Consider the following 6,564-nt stretch of genomic DNA (forward strand, 5'->3'; position numbering starts at 1 on the left):
GTGAATAAAGCGCTCACACGCTTGTCTAAACAGGTGGCACTACCGTCCCCGGATACGGCCGCCCTTAAGGAACCTGCTGACAGAAAGCAGTAAAATATCCTAAAATGTATATACACTCACACGGGTGTGATACTGCGACCAGCAATCGCCTCAGCCTGGATGTGCAGTGCTGGGGTGGCTTGGTCGGATTCCCTGACTGACAATATTGATACCCTAGATAGGGACAGTATATTACTGACTATAGAGCATTTAAAAGATGCTTTCTATATATGCGTGATGCACAGAGGGATATTTGCCGACTGGCATCAAGAGTAAGTGCGCTGTCCATTTCTGCCAGAAGAGGGTTATGGACAAGACAGTGGTCAGGTGATGCTGATTCCAAAAGGCATATGGAAGTATCGCCTTATAAAAGGGAGGAGTTATTTGGGGTAGGTCTAACAGACCTGGTGGCCACGGCAACGGCTGGGAAATCCACATTTTTACCCCAGGTAGCCTCTCAACATAAGAAGACGCCGTATTATCAGGCGCAGTCCTTTGGGCCCCATAAGGGCAAGCGGGCAAAAGGCTCCTCATTTCTGCCCCGTGGCAGAGGGAGAGGAAAAAGGCTGCAGCAAACAGCCAGTTCCCAGGAACAGAAACGGTGGGGGCCCGTCTCATAAATTTCAGCGTGCAGTGGGCTCACTCACAGGTGGACCCCTGGATCCTTCAGGTGGTATCTCAGGGGTACAAATTGGAATTCGAGACGTCTCCCCTTCGCCGTTTTCCTAAAGTCTGCTTTACCGACGTCTCCCTCCGACAGGGAGGCGGTATGGGAAGCCATTCACAAGCTGTATTCCCAGCAGGTGATAATCAAGGTACCCCTCCTACAACAGGGAAAGGGGTATTATTCCACGCTGTTTGTGGTACCGAAGCCGGACGGCTCGGTGAGACCTAATTTAAATCTGAAATCCTTGAACACTTACATACAAAGGTTCAAATTCAAGATGGAGTCACTCAGAGCGGTGATGGCAAACCGGGAAGAAGGGGATTATATGGTGTCTCTGGACATCAAGGATGCTTATCTCCATGTCCCAAATTACCCTTCTCACCAAGGGTACCTCAGGTTTGTGGTACAGAACTGTCACTATCAGTTTCAGACGCTGCCGTTTGGTTTGTCCACGGCACCCCGGGTCTTTACCAAAGTAATGGCCGAAATGATGATACTCCTTCGAAGGAAGGGAGTTTTAATTATCCCTTACTTGGACGATCTCCGGATAAGGGCAAGATCCAGGGAACAGTTGGTAGTCGGGGTAGCACTATCTCAAGTAGTGTTGCGGCAGCACGGTTGGATTCTTAATATTCCAAAATCGCAGCTGATTCCGACGACACGTCTTCTATTCCTAAGGATGATCCTGGACACAGTCCAGAAAATAAGAATTTACTTACCGATAATTCTATTTCTCATAGTCCGTAGTGGATGCTGGGGACTCCGAAAGGACCATGGGGAATAGCGGCTCCGCAGGAGACTGGGCACAAAGTAAAAGCTTTAGGACTAGCTGGTGTGCACTGGCTCCTCCCCCTATGACCCTCCTCCAAGCCTCAGTTAGGATACTGTGCCCGGACGAGCGTACACAATAAGGAAGGATTTTGAATCCCGGGTAAGACTCATACCAGCCACACCAATCACACCGTACAACTTGTGATCTGAACCCAGTTAACAGCATGATAACAGAAGGAGCCTCTGAAAAGATGGCTCACAACAACAATAACCCGATTTTTGTAACAATAACTATGTACAAGTAATGCAGACAATCCGCACTTGGGATGGGCGCCCAGCATCCACTATGGACTATGAGAAATAGAATTATCGGTAAGTAAATTCTTATTTTCTCTAACGTCCTAGTGGATGCTGGGGACTCCGAAAGGACCATGGGGATTATACCAAAGCTCCCAACCGGGTGGGAGAGTGCGGATGACTCTGCAGCACCGAATGAGAGAACTCCAGGTCCTCCTCAGCCAGGGTATCAAATTTGTAGAATTTAGCAAACATGTTTTCCCCTGACCAAGTAGCTGCTCGGCAAAGTTGTAAAGCCGAGACCCCTCGGGCAGCCGCCCAAGATGAGCCCACTTTCCGTGTGGAATGGGCTTTTACAGATTTTGGCTGTGGCAGGCCTGCCACAGAATGTGCAAGCTGAATTGTACTACAAATCCAACGAGCAATCGTCTGCTTAGAAGCAGGAGCACCCAGCTTGCTGGGTGCATACAGGATAAACAGCGAATCAGATTTTCTGACTCCAGCCGTCCTGGAAACATATATTTTCAGGGCCCTGACTACGTCCAGCAACTTGGAATCCTCCAAGTCCCTAGTAGCCGCAGGCACCACATATGAAAAATTAGGTAAGGGCTTTTATAGGATAAAGCCGCCAATTCTGAGACACGATGTACAGAGAGCCAACGTAATAAATAACAATGTTTATTAATAAAACATATAAAAAGATTAATTGTCAAATAACCGGTGAAAAATATATATAAATATATATAAGAACATTCTACCTTTGAGAAAGTCACGTGAACGTGACGAAACGCGTCAGGACCCGCCCCTATCCACACTCAGCTCAGGTGAAATCTTCCAGGTGTTCCTTGGACCCCGCTGCACCCTCCTTCTACAGCATCCGACATCAGCGGCTTCAGCGCACACGCCGCCACGACCGGGTTGTGAGAGAGACGGTCCATTCCTTTCCGCTGCACAGCGTATATGGGCATTGCAGGACATTGAAGCCGAGGACGCTCGGCTCTTACCAGCCCATTTTGGAAAGGTATTGAATATCAATTTCAACTGAGGGACTTTTTTATTCATTAGGATCCTACCAACACACCTGGTATTTATCAACTATCTAACAAGTGAATCACTGAACTTTTCACCCCAATAAGCTGAGTCATTACAATATACCACTAGTTCACGTCTAGTGACTGTTCTTATATATATTTGTATATATTTTTCACCGGTTATTTGACAATTAATCTTTTTATATGTTTTATTAATAAACATTGTTATTTTTTACGTTGGCTCTCTGTACATCATGTTTCGTTCCTGATATTCAGCGCAGCCGTTTGTTCTTTTTCTATGCTATCACCACAATACTACACATAGTATTCCGGCAAGCGCAGACTATCAGGAACATAAAATTGTGATTATTTAATTCTATGAAACACGTATTGGTTTTCACTTTTTATTTTGATGATTAGGCGCTCGTTTGTTGCAGTTTTTTGTTTTGGTCAATTCTGAGACACGCCTGGCTGAAGCCAGGGCTAACAGCATTACCACTTTCCATGTGAGATATTTTAAGTCCACAGTGGTGAGTGGTTCAAACCAATGTGATTTTAGGAATCCCAAAACTACATTGAGATCCCAAGGTGCCACTGGAGGCACAAAAGGAGGCTGTATATGCAGTACTCCCTTGACAAACGTCTGAACTTCAGGAACAGAAGCCAGTTCTTTTTGGAAGAATATTGACAGGGCCGAAATTTGAACCTTAATGGACCCTAATTTGAGGCCCATAGACAGTCCTGTTTGCAGGAAATGCAGGAAACGACCCAGTTGAAATTCCTCTGTAGGGGCCTTCCTGGCCTCGCACCACGCAACATATTTACGCCAAATACGGTGATAATGTTGTATGGTTACATCCTTCCTGGCTTTGATCAGGGTAGGGATGACTTCATCCGGAATGCCTTTTTCCTTCAGGATCCGGCGTTCAACCGCCATGCCGTCAAACGCAGCCGCGGTAAGTCTTGGAACAGACATGGTCCCTGCTGGAGCAGGTCCTTTCTTAGAGGTAGAGGCCACGGGTCTTCCGTGAGCATCTCTTGAATTTCCGGGTACCAAGTCCTTCTTGGCCAATCCGGAGCCACGAGTATAGTCTTTACTCCTCTCCTTCTTATGATTCTCAGTACTTTTGGTATGAGAGGAAGAGGAGGGAACACATACACTGACTGGTACACCCACGGTGTTACCAGAGAGTCCACAGCTATTGCCTGAGGGTCCCTTGACCTGGCGCAATATCTATCCAGCTTTTTGTTGAGGCGGGACGCCATCATGTCCACCCTTTGGTTTTTCCCAACGGTTCACAATCATGTGGAAGACTTCTGGGTGAAGTCCCCACTCCCCCGGGTGAAGATCGTGTCTGCTGAGGAAGTCTGCTTCCCAGTTGTCCACTCCCGGAATGAACACTGCTGACAGTGCTATCACATGATTCTCCGCCCAGCGAAGAATCCTTGCCACTTCCATCATTGCCCTCCTGCTTCTTGTGCCGCCCTGTCTGTTTACGTGGGCGACTGCCGTGATGTTGTCCGACTGGATCAACACCGGCTGACCCTGAAGCAGAGGTCTTGCCTGACTTAGGGCATTGTAAATGGCCCTTAGTTCCAGGATATTTATGTGAAGTGACGTTTCCATGCTTGACCACAAGCCCAGGAAATTTCTTCCCTGTGTGACTGCTCCCCAGCCTCTCAGGCTGGCATCCGTGGTCACCAGGACCCAATCCTGAATGCCGAATCTGCGGCCCTCTAGGAGATGAGCACTCTGTAACCACCACAGGAGAGACATCCTTGTCCTTGGAGACAGGGTTATCCGCTGATGCATTTGAAGATGCGATCCGGACCATTTGTCCAGCAGATCCCACTGAAAAGTTCTTGCATGGAATCTGCCGAATGGAATCGCTTCGTAAGAAGCCACCATCTTTCCCAGGACCATTGTGCATTGTACTGACACTTGGCCTGGTCTTAGGAGGTTCCTGACTATGTCGGATAACTCCTTGGCTTTCTCCTCCGGGAGAAACACCTTTTTCTGTACTGTGTCCAGAATCATCCCTAGGAACAGCAGACGTGTCGTCGGAATCAGCTGCGATTTTGGAATATTTAGAATCCATCCGTGCTGTCGTAGTACTACTTGAGATAGTGCTACTCCGACCTCTAACTGTTCTCTGGACCTTGCCTGCTTACTTTGTGCCTTCCAATGCACAATGCAAACTACAGGTAGTGCTGCAGGGCCCACACCCTTTTACTTGCCGTACAGAGCAGCTCTGGAGCTGTTACAGTGCCCAGCTGCTGCAAGAAATCAGCTTGAATGCTTCAGGGGCTGGGGCATAGCCAACATGAGCCCCACACCGAAGGAGGGTGGAGGTGTTTAATGCGAACTAGGGGTCATCCAAGCGCCGCAAAAGGCCGCCATGCCCTGCACGCCCCTTTTCTCTTTTCATATGCAGACGAGGGTTGAAGCCAACTTTGACCCACTGCTTGGATGACATCACCGTATGCAAATCCATCTGCTGCAGGCCTTCCCCCAGGAATGCTTGCACTAGTTGTTGCATTTGGTTTGTTGTTTGACCCACTGCTTGGATGACATCACCGTATGCAAATCCATCTGCTGCAGGCCTTCCCCCAGGAATGCTTGCACTAGTTGTTGCATTTGGTTTGTTGTTTGGGGGTGCTTCATTATTAGGCAGCCTTCTGCCCTCCCATGTTCATCTGAAAATTTGTGTTCTCCCTGCAGTTGTTGTCCCCAGATGAGAGTTCCCTTGTGCTGCCTCAGTTGAATCTCCTTTACTTGACAGAGATGTGCCTGAGCAGCGGCCCTCCCCAGCCCTATCCCAAATCATACTTATTTTGCATAGGAGATACCATGGTCATGAAGATTGTTCTCCCAGGGTGAGGTTCATTCATTGCATTCTGGGTATGCTGACCCCTGTGATTTCCCCAAATGTGGGAAACTCGACTGCATTATTTGTGGTAGTGGGGGACTGTGTTTGTGCTTTCCTCTGGTCAGCTCTGGTAAAAGTCAGATTTATTTGTCTCAGATCTTCCTCTAGCCTTGTTCTTCTTTCGAGAGTTCCCTTGTGCTGCCTCAGTTGGATCTCCTTCACTTGACAGGGGGGTACCCGAGCAGCGACCCTCCCCAGCTCTAGCCCAACTTCTACTTACCTGGCAGGTGAGATACTATGATCATGTAGGTGCTTCTCCCAGGGCAAGGCTCACCCATTGCACTCTGGGTGTGCTGCTCCTGCGATTTCCCCAAATGTGGGAAACTTGACTGCATAATTTGTGTTTCCCCTGGTCGGCTCTCATATAATTCAGATCTCTTTGTCTCAGGTCTCTCTCCAGCCTAGTTTGCTGTCTGTTTCAACTTCTCTTTTCTTGAGCCGCTCCCTTCTATGCCCTTGCGCACTATCCTGACTTCTCCCGTCTGCTTACTTTGTGCCTTCCAATGCACAATGCAAACTACAGGTAGTGCTGCAGGGCCCACACCCTTTTACTTGCCGTTCAGAGCAGCTCTGGAGCTGTTACAGTGCCCAGCTGCTGCAAGAAATCAGCTTGAATGCTTCAGGGGCTGGGGCATAGCCAACATGAGCCCCACACCGAAGGAGGGTGGAGGTGTTTAATGCGAACTAGGGGTCATCCAAGCGCCGCAAAAGGCCGCCATGCCCTGCACGCCCCTTTTCTCTTTTCATATGCAGACGAGGGTTGAAGCCAACTTTGACCCACTGCTTGGATGACATCACCATATGCAAATCCATCTGCTGCAGGCCTTCC

The 6,564-nt window shown here is 48.6% G+C and overlaps 1 non-coding gene and 1 pseudogene across 1 annotated transcript; both read left to right on the top strand.

The window, feature by feature from the left end:
* The first annotated feature begins 5,631 nt into the window (after positions 1–5,631).
* LOC135000995 (U1 spliceosomal RNA) lies at positions 5,632–5,795 on the top strand. The gene has a single exon (XR_010202606.1). It is a non-coding gene; the product is annotated as a U1 spliceosomal RNA (small nuclear RNA).
* Positions 5,796–5,947: 152 nt separating this feature from the next.
* LOC135000999 (U1 spliceosomal RNA) lies at positions 5,948–6,089 on the top strand (annotated as a pseudogene).
* Positions 6,090–6,564: the final 475 nt, after the last annotated feature.

The sequence above is a fragment of the Pseudophryne corroboree genome, unplaced genomic scaffold, assembly GCF_028390025.1.
Source record: "Pseudophryne corroboree isolate aPseCor3 unplaced genomic scaffold, aPseCor3.hap2 scaffold_1594, whole genome shotgun sequence".
Lineage (NCBI taxonomy): Eukaryota > Metazoa > Chordata > Amphibia > Anura > Myobatrachidae > Pseudophryne > Pseudophryne corroboree.